The sequence below is a fragment of the Chlorocebus sabaeus genome, chromosome 3 (assembly GCF_047675955.1).
Source record: "Chlorocebus sabaeus isolate Y175 chromosome 3, mChlSab1.0.hap1, whole genome shotgun sequence".
In the NCBI taxonomy this organism is placed as follows: Eukaryota; Metazoa; Chordata; class Mammalia; order Primates; family Cercopithecidae; genus Chlorocebus; species Chlorocebus sabaeus.
The window spans coordinates 79317049-79340398 of record NC_132906.1 but is presented as its reverse complement, the minus strand read 5'-3'; the positions used below and the strand labels follow the sequence as shown (position 1 = coordinate 79340398).

The following is a 23350-nucleotide window of genomic DNA, read 5'->3' as shown; positions in this document are numbered from 1 at the left end:
CCTAGTCGGAGGTAGGGTCTTGACAGATGTAATCAGGTTAGAGAGAGGACATTAGGATGGACTCTAATCCAGTATGACTGGTGTCCTTATAAACAGAGAAAATTTGGTCACAGAGATCCATGCATAGAGGGAAGATGATGTGAAAGAGACACAGGGAAAAGATGGCTTTTTGTTTTTGTTTTTGTTTTTGTTTTTAGGACAGAGTCTTACCCTGTCGCCCAGGCTGGAGTGCAGTGGTGCCATCTTGGCTAACTGCAACCTCCGCCTACTGGGTTCAAGCGATTCTCCTGCCTCAGCCTCCCAAGTAACTGGGATAACAGGCGCCCACCACCATGCCCGGCTAATTTTTTTGTATATTTAATAGAGATGGGGTTTTACAATGTTGGGCAGGCTGGTCTCGAACTCTTCACCTCAGGTGATCCACCTGCCTTGGCCTCCCAACATGCTGGGATTATAGGCATGAGCCACCCCACCCAGCCGAAGATGGCCATGTTTAAGCCAAGGAATGGCTGAGGCTATCAGAACTGTGACAGAGGCCTAAAATAGACCCTTCCAGGCTGGGCACGGTGGCTCATGCCTGTAATTCCAGCACTTTGGGAGGCTGAGGTGGGTGAATCACGAGGTCAGGAGATCAAGACCATCCTGGCTAACACGGTGAAACCCCATCTCTACCAAAAATACAAAAAATTAGCCAGGCATGGTGACACACGCCTGTAGTCCCAGGTACTCGGGAGGCTGAGGCAGAAGAATCGCTTGAACCCGGGAGGTGGAGGTTGCAGTGAGTTGAGATCGCGCCACTGCACTCCAGCCTAGGTGATAGAGTGAGACTCTGCCTCAAAAAAAAAAAAAAAAAAAAAAAAAAGGACTCTTCCAGAGAACCTTCAGAGGGAGCATAGCTTTGTTGACCCTTGGATTTTGGACCTCTGGCCTCCACAACTGTAAGAATATAAATTTCTGTTGCTCTAAGCCCTCCAGTGTATGATACTGGTTATAGCAGCCTTAGAAAGCGAGCACAGCCACCTCTAAGAAATGTTAGATAATGTATTTTGTCCTGAGACTGGCGGTTATACCAGCAAAACACTAGTCTCCTCTAACACTAAGAATTGTTTCTGTGAATGTATATTCTAATTTTTTTCATGATCTTAGGTAACGAGAGCTCCCTATTTGCTCAAAAATAAAGTATAACAACCCCCAAATCCCTAACAAGTACAATGATTTTCTACCAGTGAAACTAGTCAGCTTAAATGCGATCCGATTTTTCCCACGGAAGATTTAATAGAAGAGATTTATTTTAGTAAAAGACAAAATGTTTCACTAAAGAACTCATTAGTAATGCATAAAGGGCTACTGGGTCTCTGAAGATCCATTTTCAAAGAGAAATGTTGGGATAATTTTTATATTCTGATTACAGAGAATGACTTGATAAAAATTGTCCTTGATATTAAAATTGCATGGAGGGGAAAGAAAATCATTCAATCTAGCAGGAGGGAAGTCAAAGAAAATAGGTGAATTTGGCCAGCATTTTGGAATTGCTTTTACAAAGGTGGATAGATGAGCATCAGCAGAGTCTCACCCGTGATGTGGGTGGGGTCATCTTCTCTGGCACTTTGACACACAGAGGGATAGTGGTAGGGAGGAGGACAGGGGACTGGCCTGCTCTGTTCAACCAGAGTCTTCTGTCACCCTCATGACTGCCCTGCCTATTTATTCCTTCTCATCAGGCCCAGCCTTTAGTGCCCTTGCTCATTGCCAGAGCTCCCGCCTGGCCAGCACTCCCCCAGTGAGGCCCAAGTCCCCAGAACCAATCCTCAAGTGAAACTGAATCTTTGCACCAGCTGATGCTGACTCGTGGCCCTAGCTTTGATGGCTAGACAGCTGCTCTGTTTCAAGCCCTAACACCCACCGGGTGTCCCATGTCTTATGCTGTAGGGTCCCACAGGTTTCTCTTTTTGCCTCCGAGTTCAAGGTCTGAGAACCTGCCTCCCTCGAGGCTCCTTACTGGAGTGAAGCTCTGCCTTTCACCTTTGCCTCCAGAAAACCCTGCCCGTAGGATGGGGTCCTGCGTCCGCTGCTGTGCAGCTGTTGCTCACTCACCCTTCCTGAGGGTCTGCATCCAGGGTTTTTCTCATGTGGTCCACCCTCAGTAGATACCTGCTCATTTTTCTTAGAATTCCTGCTGCTGCATGTTTCTCCAGTATGTACCTAGAGAGGGCGCAGACCTTGAGACAACACACCTAGGCTCACAGCATGGAAATCTCCATCTCTTTGGCCTGGTGGGCAGAACTAACTCCAGACCCTGGGCTCGCTCCTGGTCAAATTCAGCCCAAGAGTGAGCTATGACATTACTTCCTCTTCCTCTTAGGACCTGCCTGTAAACTGTGGAAGAAGTCTTTGCCCTCAGCAAACCCCAGCTCTTCTTCATCTGTCACTGCTGGCTGGATACTTAAGCTCTGGATAGTCCAGAAACTGCTAGTCAAATGTATTTACAAACTGAATTGATATATTGTTATGAAGTCTAATTTTTTCTTTTAAAACAAGGATTACATATATGGTAATAATACTTGGTAACAGCTTTTGAATGCAGTCAAATACCATTATTATTATTTTTGAATACTCATTAGATGCATGCTAGACACCACGCTAAGTGTTTCACATGCAAAATCTCAGACAAACATTTGAGAGGGGGAGGTGCTGTTAATATCCCTATTTGACAGACAGAGAACTGAGGCCTGAGGAGATGAATGATCTTGTGCTAGGACGTGCAAGTAGCAAGATGTAGAACCAGGATTTGAACCCAGACAGTGTGACTCCAAAGCCACTGTCCTTAATCACTATACTTCTTCCACATATTCGTATAGTTATACAAACTAATTATGTTTGCCGAATATTCACAATGTGCCAAGCATGGTGCTAAGTGCTTTACAGGAATGATCTCCTTAGTGTTCACAATACACCTTTTGGGTAGGTCTTATTTTTATGCCCATTTTGCAAATGTCAAAACCAAGGCACAGAGCGGTTAGATAACTTGTCTAAAGTGACACAGCTAGTAGGAGGAAGATCCAAACTTGAACCTGCTCAGCTTGGCTCCAGAACCACCACACTCTCTGAATACAAATTATTGATTCCTACCTTATGTCTGGTACTGTGCTAGGCCCAAGTGGCTACAAAGATGAAAAGCAAACTCTTCTTATCTTTGAGAAAACTCTACATACATAAATCTGCAATGCATATACACATGAATGGAAGGGAAGAAAGCATAGTAATAAGTAATATTTAAGTCTAATATTAGCCAGAAGGATTCATGTAATGTTTCATAAATCATACAGTTTTCCAAATCCAATTAAAGTGACTGAGTATATTTTATAAATACGGTTGACTTTTAATACTTCAAACTAGTAATTGAAGTGAATAACCAAAGTAGGCCACTGCCATCATATCTCCGTTTATTAGGGCAAGACAAGGCACCACTAACAGCCTCTGGGACTGCCCTGTTACAGGGAGATCACAAGCTTTCAGAATCTGCAAATGAGGCACCTGGATTTCAGACAGCCAAAAGGATTATGCATATATAAACCTATCACTGAAGAGTTCTGCATGCATACTTCAGACACATATCAGTGCTTTGCTTACTGAAAAAGACTAAAGCCCCAGAGGAGGGAAGTTTCCCTAGGGACAGTCGGATGGGGGAACTGTCCACCTCCTTCAGATGACCCCAGTATGAAACACGTGACTGTCCTGAGCATGTCATACCTTCGTACTTTGTGGGGTCCATTGGGAGGGTACACAGTTTTGAGCTATTTTTACAGGACCAATAGTTTGTTCATTTTATTTACCCAGTTTTACCTGGTTGCCTCTGTGATCCACAAAGACAGTTGAGTAGCAAAAAGCATATGACCTCTGGCCCTGGAACACAGTGACACTTACAGGACCACACGGGACTGGAGCACAATTGATACATCATCCATCACAAAGCCTGGCATCTCCCACATTGAGTGACCCAGCCCTAGATACATACCCATCCTGTCTCCTGCATCCCCCACCACCTTCTCTTCCCACTGGCATTGTCAGGCTGGTCCAGGCCATCAGATGTGTGACAGTGCTGCCAACAGATGCCTTCTCTACCTCCTATACCCTCCGCTGCACTATCCCCTTCATTCACTCCACAGACATATGTTGCAAGTCTACCTTGGGCCAGGCAGTGTTCCAGGGACATGGGATATCAACAACAAAACTCACAAACAGCCCTGTCCACACGGAACTTAGCTTCTAGTTAGGGGAGACAGACAATAAGCAATAAAGATAATACACAAGTTACGCAGCAGAACATGCTGAGGGCTTTGGGGAAGAACAAGTGGGTAAGTAGGATGGGGAATGCTGATGGGTTGCGTGACCCTTTTTAGTTACATAGGTAGGGCCATTACCACTAAGAAAGTAATTCAGCAGCAAAGACTTCACGGAGGTGGGGAGTTGTCCTGCTTGTATCCAGATGAAGCATATCCCAGGCAGAGAGAACAAGCAGCACTAAGGGCTCGGGAGGACGCATGCCTGGTGCATCTGAGGGTCAGCCAGGAGGCTGGAGAATCTGGGCTCCATAAGCCAGGGCCAAGCTGGAAAGGAGTTCTGAGAAACAACCATGGCTTGACCAGGTAGGGTTTTGTAGGCCATTGTAAGAACTTGTTTTCTTCTTTGAAGGAAATGGGAATTTTGAGCGGAGGAGTGATGTGATCTCACTGGTGTTTTAAAAGGATGGCTCTGACTACTGTGTGAGAATGGACTGAAGGGGCCAGAAGTGGCATCAGGAGACCAGTTAGGCTGTGGTCATCAGCCAGGGGAAGAAGATGGTGGCTCAGACCAGGTGGCTGGCAGCGGAGGAAGTAAAAAGTGGTGGGCTCTGGGTATATTTGGAAGGTGGAGCCAACAGGATTTCCCGACACACTGAATGTGAAGTGGGAAAGGGACCAGTCAGGATGAGTTTAAGGTTTTGGGTCTGAGCCCCTGGAAGGGGATATTTGTCATCAATCGAGATGCACAAGGTACAGTTCAAGCAGATGTGGGGGAAATAGCAGGAGCAGTGTTTGAGGTACCTATAAGACATTGAAAGAGAGGTGCCAAGCAGGCTGTTGGGTTCAGGAATCTAGAGTTCAGGAGAGAGGTGTGGTCTGGAAGTATACATTTGGAAGTCATTGGCATATGAAAGAAATTGACAGCCATGAACAAACCCTTGGTTTTGGTCATGAGTTTATCTCTCTCCACTGAACCCTCAGAGAACCCCCATTCTTCCCGGAATCACATCTAACTGCCTCACCCACAAGCAAGGCCTTCCACACCCTCACCCACGAGCAAGGCCTTCCACATTGCCAGAGAGTGAGCCTCCTTTCCAGTCCAAGTCCTGCTTTCTTTTCACGCTGAGGTCAGTTGGAGTTGGGAAAATCCAAAGATTTATGCCTTCCTTCCTCCTCTATGAGTTTGCTCAAGCTGTTTCCATTCCTCTGTTTTGGTCCCCTGACCTGCCCTCACATGAATGACTCTCTGACCACCCCCAAGCTTCCTTGAGAAAGCATCTTTTCCCTTCTCTGCATGTCTCTAACATCTGCACCTCTGGGGCAGCACTTACCCCCTAATGCCTGCTATTAACCATTATCAATATCAGTATTGACGTCAGATCCCATCTTGAGCCTATCTTGTAAGTTGCTCATGAGCAGAAGCTCTGTCCTGCTATTGGGAATAGCCAGTAATGTAGAGCCTGGTGCCTGGAAGAGAGCAAGTGCTCAGTGCTTGCTTAACAAGTGAATTTTTGGAAGACACAGATTTCAACAGCCAAGACACTTGTAAATCTTGCGGGATGAGACCTGGAGTGAACAAATATACCTTGATAATTATTTTAACTGCTTTGGAAGTTATTTGTTTTCATTTTAGGATCCTTAAATAACAGAAATACATGTGATAATGTAATCAAAGTATACATAGGAGGCTTTTTTTTCTGTAAGACAAAAAATACCATTTTAAATATAGATTCAGTGTGTCCCCTAAAATGAAAATGTCAATAAGTATATGACTGTCTACTTTATCAAAAAGCAAACTTCTACAAATGAATACAAATTATTTCTATATATGAAAATACATTTCATTTTAATAAGGGTTTATTACTATATGCCCAATGTTTTCAACCCTGATTCTTATAAAACCCTGAATTTCATATCATTCTATTTTACATATTGAGTGAGCTAAGGCCCAGAGTTGAACAGTTTGACCTAAGTTGAATAGCTTATCAGTGGTCACAGAGCTAGGAGGTGGGAAAGCCAGGATTCTCACTTAGCTCTCTCAAAAGCCAAGGGCAAATTTACTCAAACTCTGTGTATCCAACCTCCTCCCTCCTACTTGGAAGATCTTGAACATTAGAGTTGTTGACCTCAGTGCCTGAGCTGCGGATTATCTCAATAGGAGAAAAAATAGTATTGCAAGAGTCTCCCAAAATTCATGTTCTTGGACAGCATTGACTACCAATTTTTAATCATTCACTCATTCAATGCATATTTGAATGGTAAATAAGTGTTCATTTATTTGGTGCATATTTAATGTATGCTACTCTGTGTAGCACCGTTCTCAGCACTAGAGACAAGGCAATGAGCATAACAGGCAAAAGTCCCTGCCTTCATGGAGCTTACATTTTAATGGGTAAATGCAGACACTCAACAAGATCAATAAATACAACAGGTAGTGAATATGATGATGGTGATAAGTGCTAGGGACAGAAACAACTGAGAGAGACAGGAAGTATGTGTGCAGAAAACTTTACAAGTTTTCATGGGATGAACAAAGAAGATCTCAAAGGGAGGATGCCATTTGAGGTGTTAAAGGGGCAGGCAGCAGGTCTGATGGCTTCTGGGGAGAGGAGAGAGGAAATGCAATGGTCCTGAGGCAGGAGCATGCCTAGAATATTCGGGGAATAGCAACCAGGTCAGTGTGGCTAGAGCAGAGTGAGTGAGGGTAAGAGCAGTAACTTAAGACTGGAGAGATGGGGAGAGTGAGGTGACCAGATGGTGACCCTCACTGGTCATCATAAGGACTTTGGCTTTTACTCTGATTGAGATGCAAAATCAATGGAGGGTTAATGCACTAGACCATGTTACTGAGAGGTTTCCATGTTCTTCACATATTTTTTAAATGTATTAGCAACTTTAATAAATTATGAGAAAATGCATTATGTCAAACTCCCAATTGCTAAATACTGCTGATCTCATACAGATCTCCATTTAGGACTGCCCTTGTGATCAGACAGCAGGTCAGAGCCTGGGAGAGCATAAAGGGCTTACATGTCAGAAGCCCAGGTGTAGTGAACCACAGTATTTCCAGTGTGCCCACCTCAGACCTTGAAAGAATGTGTGTGGCTATCCCTGAAGCCTACAGCTCAGCCTTAAAATCCAGACAGCTGGGAATAGATCAGCCATGTCTGCTACCAGCTTTTGGAGCAGTGCTGCCAGGAGAAAGTTATCCATCAATAGCTGTTTAGGCAGCAGGCTGAAAATGCTCCTCCAAGAAGGGCAGCAAGAGGAGGGACAGTCTCTCCGGCAGAGCAGGGAAAAGTCCTGGTCAAACTTCTGCCAACCCCATTTACATCTCACAATGTCAAATCATCCTCAAATTCCATTTCCCTCTTCTGTTCAATAAGATATTTTTTAAAAAATTTGATGGGATGTCTCACAAATAAAAAATTGGCTGATTAGGCCGGGCGCAGTGGCTCAAGCCTGTAATCCCAGCACTTTGGGAGGCCGAGACGGGCGGATCACGAGGTCAGGAGATCGAGACCATCCTGGCTAACACGGTGAAACCCCGTCTCTACTAAGAAATACAAAAAACTAGCCGGGCGAGGTGGTGGGCGCCTGTAGTCCCAGCTACAGGCTGAGGCCGGAGAATGGCGTGAACCCGGGAGGCGGAGCTTGCAGTGAGCTGAGATCTGGCCACTGCACTCCAGCCTGGGCTACAGAGCGAGACTCCGTCTCAAAAAAAAAAAAAAAAAATTGGCTGATTAGAATTCGAGTTCTTTCTGTGCAGGAGTGGGTCCTATGTGTTGTGAGAAGGCATGAGTGCAGTTAGATGCAGGGAAAAGAACAGCAGGGAAAACCATTGAAAATTGCTTCAGAATAAGCAAATTGATAGCTTAGATTCTATTTTCAGGATTTAGAGCTAACACTTTGGACCTGCCTTTATCCTGACAAAGGCAAAGATTCAAAGAGCCGTTGGACCTTTAGAATTTAGGGAGCACCACCAGGAGCCCCCACTTTCCAATTCATGGTCCTGAGGCATAGAGGAATTGACTTCTTTTTGGCTTGTCTATGTGCAATTCCTCCCAAGAATTTCTAGAATTTATTTTGCTCTGTGCTTCTCAGTGTTTCCCTCTGTAGACCATTGCTACCCCAATGGATGCAAGTTGTCACCAGGGGAACATGGTTGCATGTAGCACCAAACACTGCTTGTAGACTGAATAAATAGTGTCTTGAAAGTAAGTACATATATGAGAGTTTCCAAAGTTATAAACTCTACTGTGAGGAATAAAATGCAGATTCAGACATATAATTTTTAATTGAATTCATAGTAATTTTTTGTAAGGTGTGTTCCCAATAAACAGGTAGTGAAAACATACTTACTAATATAGGTGCACAGAGAAAATTTTTCAGTGCCAAACGAGGAAATTTAATTCTTTGAAAACCTATGAGTAGTAAATAATAAGTAATAAAATGAATCTAAGTTGTGGGCTACTTAGAATTCTAACTCAATGGCTGTGGTTAGAGCAAACTATGGGTTATGAAGACCAACGAGAAGAAGAGACATTCTAGGGTTTCCTGGTCTTTGAGAGCTACCATTATAGACTCATTTCTTGGAGATATTTCCTATTCTTTGTGATCCAGGAATTTTGCAATGATAATAATCCTGAAATCACTAAAACTTCAGTGAGAAGTAATTTGTTAATTACCTACCTCCAGTAAAAGAGGGCGTTAGAATGGAAAGAAAATAATAGACTTCATGAGAAACAAGTGCAAAAACATGAAATAAGGAAAAGTACTCAAAAAGGAAGGTGAAATGGGAGAAATGCTGCAAGTAGAAGACAAACTTCTTTGTTTTTATCATGAGAGGATATTGGATTTTATCAAACACTTTTTATGCATCAACTGAAATGATGTCTTCCGTCTCCTTATTCCATTAACAGAGTATATTCCATTGATTGATTTTCATGCACTCGGAAGCACTTTGCCAAAGGCTGGAGCAACTGTTGACATGTGCACCTACACTGTTCCTCTACGAATCTTTTTTTTTCAAGTTATTGTCTTTGCTGGATCGTTTCTAGAATGTTCTCACATGCCATGGGGATTTGAAGCTTTAAAACTTTACAGTGTTTGAACTCTAAGAGCTAGTTCTTAGTCATCTGTTGGTTTCATTCAAGTTAACACCAAGAGTAGACGCTCTTTTCCTTCATTCAAAGAAAAAATAAGATCAAGAATAACTACAGAAAAGGACTATCTGTAATGGAAAGTGGGGCAGGTTATGCAAAAGGAGGAATATTGGTGTTTGGACATTTGCTTGAAGAGATTTAATGGAAGGGAGGCTTAGGAGGGTGCTAAGGAGACAGGACTGTTGGACGTTAACCCACCTGTAGCCCCTTAACAGTATTTCCTCACATGTTTAATTCAGGCAGCTTCCATGACCTCAAAGCAAACAAGGTGGACTTCTGCATGAGCACCACACATCTACGCATGTTTTTTTTTTTTTTTTTTTTAAAGAAAAAATCCCTTCTAAAAATCCAGCGCTATCTCAAGAAACTGATTTTGCTAAGGAATACAATTTCAGCTTGCTATTTTTGCGGTCTGAAATCTTTCTCTTTTCTTTTAATTAAAAATGTAATCCCATAAAGCATAGCTAGAATGAAAATCTTAAGTGTGTGAGCTGGCTTGTTTGCTTAAATATAATTGTAAACATCATTAAACATTGGGAAACATGGTTGAGGGGGGGATTCACGCTTAAGAGCACCACTCTACCATAATTACCACCATGTTTGAAGACTCATTTTTGACAGTTTCATATTTTTATATAGTTATAACCTTGGTGAACAAATAATTTTATCTCCTGACTGTTCTTATGGAGCCGATCACGCACCTTGCTTTTCTATGCTTCTGGAGAGCCTCACTGTTTACAATGCCGGCATTGTGTTTGCTTGAATGAGTGCACCACAATTAACTCTACCTCCCATTCGGGCTCTTTACAGTTCTGCACTTTCATAAATAATTTTGTGACAAGCATTTTCACACACATAGTCATTCCTCCCCCTCTTTTTTATTTCCTCAGTGTAAGTGGAATTATTGGATTAAAGAGTATGGATTTTTGCGTGGCTTTTAATGCGTCTTGAACCTGCCTATTCTCAAATGTAATCTTATCTGAGCTCTCAGCATATCTACATGTTTCTCTCAAGACCTAATCATATTACATTGATTTTTATCAGACAATGAGCACATGTTTTTCTTTTTACCTTAACTGCCAGGAAACTCAGAACTAAAGTTCTATCTAATAAAGAGTTCATCTCAGGTGACTGGTAATATGTTTCTCTTTTCCTTTAGGTTGATTTTCTACTTAGCTGTTCTTAAAAAAAAAAAAGATGCTGAATTTCAAAAGTTCTTTCAAATTCCTTTTAGAAACAGGAGGGCTATAGGCCGGGTGCGGTGGCTCACTCCTGTAATTCCAACACTTTGGGAGGCCGAGACAGGCAGATCACGAGGTCAGGAGATGGAGACCATCCTGGCTAACACGTTGAAACCCCATATCTACTAAAAATACAAAAAATTAAGCTAGGCATGTTGGCAGGCACCTGTAGTCCCAGCTACTCAGGAGGCTGAGGCAGAATGGCATGAACCTGGGATGGGGAGCTTGCAGTGAGCCAAGATCACGCCATTGCACTCCAGCCTGGGCGACAGAGGGAGACTCCGTCTCAGGAAAAAAAAAAAAAAAAAGAAAAAAGAAAAGAAACAGGAGGGCTATAAATCTCACATACACACAGACGTATATACAAACATGTATTTATTATATCTAACATAAAACTTCACATAATTAGCATCGTATCATGAAAATGTTCTTGGCACTGGAATTTCTAAGATGATCCAGGACAATCCCCTTTTTTTATAGCACAGACCCTGAAGCTAGAGAAAGAACACGACTTGTCTGGAATCACAGAACTCTTTGGAGTCAGAGCCAGAACTAACTCTAACCCAGGCCTTTGCATGCCCAATCAGCACCCTGAAGACAGCATGAGGAGCTGGTTATTTGCTGAGCCTTACACCTTGACATTTCTGCCAGGGGCTAAGTCCTCTGTCTGACAGTCCTCTGTCCTTACCACCCTTCTAGGCCTCCACTTTGGTTAAATCTCTTCAAATGAATGTTCAAACACCAATATTCTACCTTTTGCATAACCTGTCCCATACTCCGTTACAGATAGTCCTTCTCTGTGCTATTCTCGATCTTATTTTTTCTTCAAATGAAGGAAAAGAATTTCTACTCTGGGTATTAACTTGAATGAAACCAACTAATGAACAAGAGCTAGCTCTTAGTGTTGGGTTGAAACAGTGTAAAAATTTAAAATTTCAAATCCCCATGGTGTGAGCCATGATCAAGCATCTCTCTCCATGACAGTTTTCATCTCTCTTTCTTCCCTGAATTTCCCATTGCTACCATCCTCTGCAAAGCCCACATTATTTCATTCTCAGCTGTTAGTTTGCTTGGGCTGCCATAACCAAGTACCACAAGCTGGGTGGCTCAAACAACAGAGCCTTATTCTCTCACAGTTCTGGAGGCCAGAAGTCCAAGATCAATGTGTGTGCTGGGTTGGTTCCTTCTGAGGGCCACGAGGAAAAGATCTGTCCCAGCACCCTCTTTTTGACGGTGGATGGCCGTCTTCTTCCTGTCTCTTCACGCTGTCTTCACTCTATGCTTATCTCCGTGTTCAAATTTCCCCTTGTAATAAGGACACCAGTCATATTGGATTAAGACACCCCGATGACCTCACTTTAAATTGATCACCCCTGTAAAGGGCCTGTCTCCAAGTAAGTTACAGTCAACAACAGTGGTTTGAACTTCAACGTATGAATTTTGGGGAAGATGTGATGCAACTGCCCTTGATTGCAAAGGTCATTTTGACATTTTTCATTTCCGTGCTCAAAGTCTTCCATTGTCCCCACTCACCAAATAAAGTCCAAATTCCTCACTTGGGCGTGCAAGCTCCCCCACAGCCCTGTTCCTATGTGTTGTTGTTATTTATCTCCCTACATGCCCCATGGTTTTTTATGCTGCAGTCCAACCATGCTACTCTCAGATTCCAAATACACCCACACTTTTCTTCCTCTGCGCCTATGCTCATGGGCTCTTTCTGCACAGACTGCCCTCTTACTTCACCCCCACAGACCCATCTCTGATGCCCTTTCTCCACGATGAATCCTCAGTCCCGCTCAGAAACGTCTCCTCCTTCCCAAGACTTCTTTTGCTTATCTTGCTAGAAATGAAGGGCTATGACCATTGTCATAGTCACAGTCACTTGTGTGTTCCCTGATGCTAGACTATACCTTCCTTAAGAGCAGGAACTTACTCATCCTTGCACGCCTCTCAGTGCCTTTTCTTTCTCAACTCCCCCAGAGTGATGGCTTGTATCTTTTGTGAACACATCAGAGGAAAAAGAAATATTCTGTTATATAGATCGATCATCATAAAACTTCAGGGGCCTCTAAAGCAGCTCTTATCATAATAGTGAGCAGGTCACACATGATGTAGGTTAGTAGATAGTGGAATAAATAAGCATTAGGTGTAAGATTTAAGATTGTTGGTATGCGGGTATGAGCAGTGTTAAGTGGGGCATCATCATTTTTACCAGGAAATTCCCTTTGTCCTCATCATTTTCCCCTTCCAACAGAAAATTCCATGAAGCTCATTTCTAAAGAAAAGTAAATACCCAGATGGCCAGAGGGATGACCTTTCTCCAACAGAGGGGATGGATTTGTTATCCAGCCAAATGTTTGAAATTCTTCCACCAGCATGCATAATTGAGAGAGATGTGTTAATTACCCTTACATGACAGCTGGTAGGACTTCCTAGACAAACTCTGAGAGGAGTATTGATCTGGAATCATTGTAAGTCACTGTACTGTGGTGATATAAAGGTAAAGCCCTCGCAACAGTTTTGAATGAGCAGGTCAATGTGTGGGGCCTCCATGAACTGGGGCCTGCAGGCATGTGGCAACCAGCCAGTGCTCGTCCGGCAACAAAAGCACCAGTGTGGTTCTTTGCATGACATTTTAATGAGTGATACAAGGAAAATCCCAAGGATGCAATCCCTATTATTATAATAGCTCTATGGCTCAAAATGGGTTGTTATCAAAGAGAAATGCAGTTCCAGAAAGTGAGGATAAGAGTTTTGTTTTTATCCCCTGTATCTGTGAACAGCATTCTCATCATTGACTGTTATTTAAGGGAACTGAGTGCACAGCATTTGACTCAGCACTGTGGACATTTTGAAGAGGGAGCAGAAAACACGATCCGTGCCCTAGAGGAATCACTATCTTGGCACTTGGGTGGAAAATAATTTAATTCTCTAAAGTCTTTTCCAGGTCCAAGATTTTACGATTCAATGAAGAAGAAAGAGATCATTTTATCTTTAAACAGCAAAACTGTCATGAATATTCTTTTGTCTAAAAAGCAATTCATATTTACTAATATAATTTGTCATACTGCTGCTACATTAAATTTTTCAGTTTTTGTATCACAAATCTGCACAAGGGAGCTTTCGAATTTACTTTTCCCCTCCTATTGCTGACTAAATATTTTTTTCTTTTACCTGGAATCACATGAAATATGGGATTACTTGACTTTTCTGAAATCCAATATAACGGCACGTCGGCTTCCAAAGTAACGACTTTGTTGTTCATTCATACATTTCTGGAAAAACTGTCTGGTTTTGGTTGAGTCTAGGGAAAATACGCTCCAAGTTTTTTTTTTCCTTAAAATGTGTAGAAGAAAAATATACATCTCTTTTAAGCAACTGGAACCAATTTAAGGCTTTGGCACACACAGTGGAAAAATCAATAGAAGTTCAAAGTTGAAAGGCAAAGTCGGCCTCTACAAGTATCACTAAACTTGTGTCCACCAAGAAAAATAAGGAGAGGATTTCTGACAACCAACTAGGATGGTAGGTCAAATAATCAATCATCAACCAATAATCAGTCAATACGGTTTTATTGAAGACGGTTTTATTTATGTTGGATACCGGGAGATGGAACCCACGAGATTTAGACTTTCTTTCTCTCCTTCAGAAAAGTTTTCAGTTTAACCAGGGAGATAACAGGAACATGCCTTGAACAATAAGGACTAAGATGCTATATTGATAAAAATCCAGAGTCTACAGGGCTGGGCATGCAGAGAGACTTCATGAACACCGAGTGATCCAACCAAGGCGGAGTTTCCACAGATTCCTGAAATCCTTTTGAGAATCCATCCAAATTTTCTTCTCAACTAGACAAGAACTTATAGTCCTTGAGTCTTGTTCTTGTTGCCTGGCAACAACAGCAGACTCTACCGAGCCCCAGGAGACCAATGTCCAAAGGCCATCTACTTCCCATGCAGGTTTCCTCCACATGAAAAATGAGCTCATAAGTAGGACACCTATTCTCCTCATCCCTTTCTGGTGCTGGGAAGCCCTTCAAGCTTTTCTGGAAGTATTTGCTTCTTTGTTTCTTGCTCAGATGGAGAAAGTGAAATGAGGACCACCAAGAGGTGAGTTTCCCATTTATGTCCCAGGTAGTCACACTGGTGGCCCAGTCCCAGCCTCTCCGTCATGTCTACAAATCATTGCAATATAATGTAAGAGATGTCATTTATGTAACAGTCATGGCAAGGAGTGACCACCATGAGTTTGCTCTCAGAGGGTAATGGAAGGCTCCAGAAATATGTACCTTGAAGAAGAGGAAAGAAGAAGATGGGAAGGTTTGAAGAAAGCAAGAAAAAGTGAGAGTACTCGACGATGTAAATACTGCTGAGAGGTCAAATAAAATGAAGCGTTGCAAAAATGATCAATGAATGTGGCAGTTAAACAGTTACTGGTGGTTTCATCCACGGCAGTTGGTGGAGTATTGAGAGCAACAACCAGGTTGCCCTGCAGTGAGCAAGGGTTAAGAGGCAGTGGTGAGGAAGGTGGGACAATTCTGTCATCTGAAATATCCTATTAAGTTAGGTTCTTCTGGTTGGGGACACTGGAGAAAGAGGAGAGGAAATGATTTTCAATGTCATAGAAAATGTTTTCATTTTTCTACCTTTCCTCTGTGTGAGGAGAGAAAGGGGACACATGCAGACTAGCAGTGGAAGCTGCTCAGAGAGGGCACACAAAATGCCAGGACACCTCCAGGCAGAGAAGGCCCCACCAGAATCTGTTGGAATTAACACATTTGTTCTATTCCCTTTTTTATCCCTTCTTTTCCCTTCCCTCCTGTTCTGCTCCTCTTAGACATAATTATTGCTTGGGTAGCTTTCTGTCAAATGTCTTGAACTTTTCATGAAGACACTCATCATGAGACTCTGACAAAAAAATATAAAAATCCTGGGATTTTGGGTTTGTTTGTTTGTTTTGAGACAGGGTCTGTTGCCCAGGCTGGAGTGCGGTGGTGTGAGCATGGCTTACTGCAGCCTCAACCTCCCAGGCTCAAGTAATGGATTCTCTTATCTCATCTTCCCAAGTAACTAAAACTACAGGTGCATGCCACCATATCCAGCTAATTTTTTGTATTTTTTGTAGAGATGGGGTTTTACCATGTTACCCAAGCTGGTCTCAAACTCCTGAGCTCAAGTGATCAGCCTGCCTTAGCCTCCCAAAGTGCTGTGATTACCAGCGTGAACCACCGTACCCAACCAATTTGGGATTTTGAAGTGATGATTTAGGCCTTTAAGTAGTTAATCTAAAATTACATCAACCTAATATTGGCTGAGCATTGGGGATCGATACGTTTCCTGATTTGCTCATATCATCCGATACATGTGCACCTCTTAGATTTCACTCCTATTTCCAAGTAGTAGACTATAAATAGAAATTCTCCTATTATAGCAATTTCTTAATTATCCTTAGGGGTAGTAGAAAGAAAATTTGAAAATAAGAGTAATTCATCTAAGAAATATATGTTAGCCATTGTTTTTCAACTAAACCTAAAAATTTAACCAGAACTCCTGATAAGAAGTCAAATCAAGATGCTAACTGGAATTTTACCTTTTTACAATATCTGTGAAGGTGGTAATTAGCACTTACTTGATCAAGGGTGGGCTGGTAATTAAAAGAAGGAAGAATATGGGCAGAAAGCCCAACAGAACACACAAGACTGATTTCAACCATGTTTTTTCAGGAGCAGATTTCCAATGAAGCCTCATGTAGAAGGTCAACATACAAATCAGATTTTAAGGTATAAAGATCAAACAGAGCTTCTCTAAATTAAGCAGAGCTGGTATCCCTCCAACTTTTTCTCCTCAGGGACTGTCATGGAAGTAACACCATAGAACTTATTATTTTAATTCTATGTAATAATGCATTTTGTTTGTAAGCATTTAATAGTTTGCAAAGCTCTGTCATTTCATCACATCACTTGATTTTTATAACAATTCTATGAGGTAAGCAGACTAGATATTACTATTATTATTGCCACTTTGCAAATGACTTGCATAAGGTCATCTAGCTTATAAATGATAGATCTGGGATCCAAAACCAGGTCTTTAAAGATCTTATACTATGATCCACTATGAAATCCTTCACTTGTCAGATCATTATATTCTTGTTCGGAGTTAGAATGTGAGAGATATTTTGGCTAGCATGCCAAAGGATAATAGCAATTATCATTAAATTAAAAATAAAAAAGCAAATAAATGAGTTTTTACATTTTGACCCTATATGTAAAAAGGTAAGTAAATATTTTTAATAGAAAATTAAACTCATATGAATAGTTAGTGTAGGCAATAATCAAATAAACACTTTCCCTGCTAAGCCTCACCAAGTCAATCCCTACAAAGTTTAGGTATATAAAATATGTGACAAAGACTTTTCTCCTTGAATAGCATAAAACAGTGTTTTCTAATATGGCTTTCCAATTGAATTAATCAGATAATTTTTTAAAACGCAAATTCCTGTCCCCTCTATTGAAAATATAAACCAATAGCCATGGGTTGGAGCCCTTCTTCAGATGTGGGATTAGGTTTGGAAAACACTGGTATTAAGTCATACGATGGACTCTGCCTCCCCAGTTACTTCCTGAAAGTGGGCTAGAAGTTTTGGGAGAGGGCTTGTCAGGCCACAACAGTGTCACTTATTCAATTATAGCATTAAATTATATCCAGTGACTGAAAGAGTCAGTGCATATCCAATTATGCCTAATTTATACCATGGGACATGCTGGTTCTGGCTCATTGTAAAATCCTGGTAGAATCACAATTTAACAAACTTGACAGGACATCAGAAATTGCTATGTTGTCTCCAAAGTTCATCAAATGAAAGCCTACACTTTCATCTAAGGTTCAGAGAGGGTCTACGTTATTATTTTTCTATTGGTTTATGTGAGGCATATGTTCCACAAATACTTTATTGGAAAACAATAATCTGTCAGACGGAGCCCCTGAGAAAATGGGGCATTCTGCCACCAGAGCAGGGAGGCCTGAGAGAGGAAACACTTCAGTGTCCTTCATGGCTGCAGCATTTAATGGAATGTAATATGTTCTTAATAAATTTGACATGATCCAAAATATCACTGGTGCAGCCTGCGTGGTTGAGAGAGCCAGTAGCTAGCTGGCTGAGGTTTGCCTGGATTCCGACCTCTATGCCTTTCTCCATTTTGATTATCTCTGACCCTGGCACCTTCTTATTTTCTTATGGTGCTAACTGTCCCGTCTCCATGTTTTTGCCGGTCCTGTGGTTAATCCTGGCTTCTGTTTGTGGGCACCCCCACCCACTGCCCAGCCCCGAGGACCCTCCCGACTGCACCTGTTTTCCCTTGGCAGGTGGCATCTGCCTTGTGACTTCTGCCGTCCAAATCTGCATTGCCAGCTCCTGTCCCCAGACACTTAAGAAATTTCTACCCCAAAAGACTCCTGCCACCTCCCCAAGGAACTCATGATCCCAAAGCCCGCCCACATGTCCTTCCCTGGGACATGATTTCCCTGTTTCTGGGAAAGGTTTCGTGATTCCTCTTCATGCCCAAGGTTGAAGCTTGAAGCCACATTTGAAGAATACAGAGAGGTACAAAATGCTATGAATTGGAAATCACAAAGGGCCCAGTTCGAATCCTTGCTCTGCCACTTCGGCACTGTAGAGTTATTTCACATCTCTGAACCTATCTCCTCAACCACAAAATGGAGAAAATAGGAACTTTTTTGTGACATGATTGTAGGGATTGGTGGTATAGCCGCTGGAACATGCTTGGCCGCAGGGCACTCAGTCAGTGCCCCTCCCTCCGTTCTTCACTGTTCTTTTCACTCTCTGCCTGCTAGCCTTTCCTGTCAATGACCTCACCCTTCCTTTCTATTTTATTCCCAGAGCCAACAGAGTCTGGGCCCCAGCTGAAGTGCAGACTCCACAACAGCCTCCTGGGAGTTTCTCTGTCCTCACTAGTAACATATTTATACCCATTGTTTTTGGATTGAAATTATCAGACTCAAACTCAACTCTGCCACATACTAGTCACAGGAAAAAAAAAAACTCTCTAAGGTTCAGCTGTCACATCCACAAAATGGGCCCAATATCATAGGGTTAATTGTGGGATTAAGGGAAACAACACTTTTAAAGAACTTGGCATTGTCCTGGGCACATATTACCACTTTAGATGACCAGATTACAAATTGTAAACATCCATTCCCTCCTATCATATTCCTACGCAGAGAGCTCCAAGGCTTTCTCCTCCCAACCACACCCCACAGCCAAAATACCTTTAGAAAAAAGGACGAACTATTTCTTTCCGCATTCAGTTTCCCCATCATACAGAGGTAACGCTCTGTAAAAAGCATTACCCACCATGCCTTTCTAATTGAAAGGGATTCTCTTCCTCTCATTTGACTGATCAAAATAACGAGCCAAGTCTAGAGAAAAGGTCTTTAGAAAGCATTTGAGAATTGTTTATGGCTTGGGTCAGAGAGTAAAAGAAGGGGAAATAGGTTAGGAAGATAGTTTTGTTTCAGCTTTCCAGAGGACAGGGCCTTCACGGGGCAGAAACAAGAGGAGACAGTTGCAGGACCAGAGGGAAACATACCTCCAAGGATGTGCTGAGAAATTGCTGCAGAAATCTCAAGGACTTTTAAAGAACATGATCTCTGAGAAAACACTGGAATACAGTCACCTCATGAAGAGCTGAGCAAGCGTCCAACTGGAAGAAATCTGAGAAGAGTAGCGCTTACTGCTCTGAGACCATGTAGGTCAAGGACCAGGAAGACCCGTCTGCCCTATGTTCTAGTGACCACAAGTCACCCAAAGCAACTGATGCTCACGAGACAGGAAGGTTGTAGGACTCTCAGTCAGCATTTGCTATTGACGAACTAATGTAGGCTGGTGGTGCTTTCTGTTAACTAAACCCCGCATCTAAACTGGTTTGTTAAATTGGGCCAGTGGAGCTGGACTGACTTGTAGGGTTTCTTTCCCCCAGGGCTGGCGGAGAACTCAATGCCAAGTGAAGCATGATACAGCACTTCCTGCAAGTAACTCAATTCTCTTGGACCAGAGCACCTCAGACACCAGGGTGACCTCAACCTAAAAGCATATGGAATGACATCCTGCCACCCAACCCGCTCTCCTCCCTTCCTCCCTGTCCCTCGATGGACTACACTCAGCTCCCTTCCATCACGATGCTCCTGCTTCTCCTCCTGCCTGAAATGCTCTGAGACACGGTGAGGTCATTAGAAACCAGGCAGATCTAGATCTACCTAGAAAATAGTTCTGAACATACATCCCACCTCTTCTGCTTCCCAGCCTGGGGATCCTGAGGTATTAATATAAGCTCACTGCTTCATTTTCTGTCTCTGTAATATCAGAGTACCTATTTTAATAACATGTTATAGGGATAAATGGAGTAATGCAGGCAAAATGCCTGGCACAGTGCACAGTCTGTAGCAGGCAGTCAATAAGTGTTCACTCCATTCCCACCGTACATGTTAATGTCTTTATGTCTAGACAAATATCACATATGCCTCGGGGTGCAATTCCAGTCTCATCTCATTAAAGAACCTCCAGTTATCATCTCCCGTTCTGAAGTCCTACTTAGCTTAATAGCTTTACCACAAACTCAGGCACATCAACCACCATTGTTACTCATCTATTCTGACACAGATGTCTTGTTTGGCTAATTCAATAGATGTTTCCAAAGGGGACAGCTGGTGTCAATGACAATTCTGTCTTATCACTCCAACTTCCTACTGTATCTATCTATCATTGTTACAGATGCCCAATATATTTGTGTGAGTAAAGGAGTGAGTGAAAAAATCCCAGTGCAAGGGTAAAAGGCCGGTTATAGTTATAATCCCTACTGGATTATAATTTTGTTGACTTCTTTACAAATTTATAATCCAGTAGGGATTGAGCATCCACATTTTTGAAGCAGATCAATGGTGGTTAGCATAGAAGAGAGTACAGTGGAGTAAAGATGTTGAAGGTGAAAAAGAAGATGAAGAGAAAGGCAATGTTGCAAGAGAGGCCAGTTGGGAGGTTAAGTGGGCTTCACGGAGGTATTACGGATTCTGAGTTAGACAGGAGGTTGACAAGCATTACCGCCTGAGCTCCGCCTCCTGTCAGATCAGTAGAGCCATTAGATTCTCATAGGAGTGGGAACCCTATTGTGAACTGCGCATGCAGGGTGTCTAGGTTACATAATCCTTATGAGACTCTAATGCCTGATGATGTGAGGTGGAACAATTTCATCCCCAAACTATCCCCCCACCACCTTCTATGAAATTGGTCTCTGATGCCAAAAACGCTGGGGATGCTGCTGCCCTATATGGTGAAGAAGATATTTAGCTGTCCACCAAAACATATTCTCTGTTACTTTCACTATCATAGAGCTATGGCTGGGTACATGGTCATCTTGCCAGGGCCTCCATTTCCAACCATCCTTGCTATAAGAGGTGGCTGTTGGACAAAGTCTTCACCAGTAGGTTGTGAGTGGAAGTGATGTGTGCAGTCCCTAAGGTGGGACCCTTTAAGGTAGTGAATGGGCCTCTCCCACATTTTCTCCTTTCCTTTACGGCTGGTTGGGAACCTGGCTGTATCAGTGACCCAGCATTAACTATGCAATTCTAAGGCCCTAGAGCCTGAAGAATGGCAGAACCACCACAATATGGAAGGAATATGGGCCTTGAATGACTGCAGAACACCCCCAACATCCTGTGATGAGACAGGAGTAAGCTTTTTGCTCACTGGTTTAGGCCATATGGTTAAAAGCCACATGGTTGTTGGGTCTCTTGTTATAGCTTAGCTGCTAAAACCTGATTGACACATTATATATGTACCTATGGAATATATCTCTTAGAATGTTTTTTAAATATAAAAGATAATAGTGTAAAAAATAGTACAGCAAGCTTTTTTGTTCCTACTAAGTAATATGTTTTGAAGATTTTTTCAAGTCATGTGTGTATGTCTTGGATATAGATGATAAATAGATAGATACAGTAATTCTACCTCATTTCTAAATATGCAGTATTTCACAATATCAATGAACCATAGTTCATGTAACCAAGTATTAATACTACTGACATGAACATCCATGTACATGCCACTGTTCACATGCACAAGTATTTCTCTAGAATAAATATCTAGAAATGGAATGGTTGAGTTGAACCGTTGTGAACCTTTAAGAATTTAATATATATATACAAATCGTCCTCCAAAAAGCCTAAATCAATTTATATTCCATAAATCTATTTATATTCCATAAATCTATTTATTTGTTTGGTGTCTGTCTCCTCTCTCTCTCCCTGGAATATAAGCTCCTTGATGGCAGGAACCTTGTGTTGCCTTTACACACTACCATGCAATATGATAGTGCATGGTTCCCTAAAACACTGTCAATATTAGAAACCTTTAAATTTCATTCAGCTAATAGGAAAAATAGAAGAAATTAATACAGAAAGAATGGGGGAAAAAAATAGAAAAATGAAAGTAGCTGAAATCTACTACTAACGGAAACCATCAATGCTCATGCTTCGTGAAATTCTGAGTCATGTGGGTTCTTCAGACCAGCACAATAATTTTCAATCCTAACCCTGCAATTCCTAACATCCCATTGCTTTCTTTCTGACTTCCTCCCAAACCAGCCAGGTACACTACAAGCTATTCTCTTCACCATGATCATTATACTATGAGATTACAGCTGGCCTACACTTTTCAGGTGACCATGTGACCTCAGGTGATCCTGAGGATGAGCTGTAGTGCATCAGTGAGTTTGACTGCACTGTCTCCATAGCAGAAGGCCCACTGCAGCTGCAAGGGACAAGCAATCCTTAATGCCTGTGTATTCCTCTAGTGCTTTTTTGGCACAAACAGAAGAATAAAACTTCCTCATCATTCCCTACTCTAATAGTTATGTGTGCAATATTCATTCACCAATGCATGCTTTTGCACTAAGTCCTTAAATAGAACCTTATTGGTGAATTATTAACAGAAAAGAATATCTGGAATATAAACAGGCCTGAGATAACTACAGAATGATTGTGGGGAAGAGAAAGAAAAGGTGAGACAGATATTATGTAAAGAGAAAAACAGCATAGGTTTACTTGGGTCTAGTCCCAGATCTTCCCATTTATTGTGTGATTTTGCAAAAGACACTGAATCTTGGTAAGTCTCAGGTTTTCTATCTTTTAGAGAAGACATACTCATTGAGTGCCTCCCATGTTCCAGCTTGCATTCTAGGTGTTTGGGATACAGCAGAAGGCAAAACAAGGTTCCTGCCATGAGGGAGCTTATATTTCAGGGAAAGTGGGAAGACAGATACCAAGCAAATAGACAGATTTATTCAGGTATTCAAGAAATAGTTACTGCCTTCCTACTTTGTGCCAAAGATGGCTCCAGAAGTTTTATTTTGTTTTTAAGAAATTGCCTTCCAGGACTGTTTTAAGAATTATATCTAATATACTGAAGAGCTCTGACAGAGTTCAAAATGTGTAGTATACATTCAGTAAATGGCAGCTATTATTATCATTTTCTTCTATGTGTCTGTTCTCCCTCTCCTTTCAAGAAATATTTTATTTTCTGTATGTGCTTGCTTATGTGTTTATTGGCCTATTTGTTTATTCATTGCTACTCTAGCTATAGTTTAGCATTT

General features: G+C 41.9%; 1 protein-coding gene and 1 long non-coding RNA gene across 15 annotated transcripts in view; one reads left to right on the top strand and one right to left on the bottom strand.

Annotated features, from left to right (window-relative positions):
- Positions 1–23350, bottom strand: part of MBNL2 (muscleblind like splicing regulator 2) — a 171665-nt gene that overhangs the window by 75189 nt on the left and 73126 nt on the right. The gene's annotated exons all lie outside the window — the stretch shown is intronic.
- The window catches only part of LOC103214690 (uncharacterized), a 197840-nt gene that overhangs the window by 113145 nt on the left and 61345 nt on the right, over positions 1–23350 (top strand). The window lies entirely within an intron of this gene.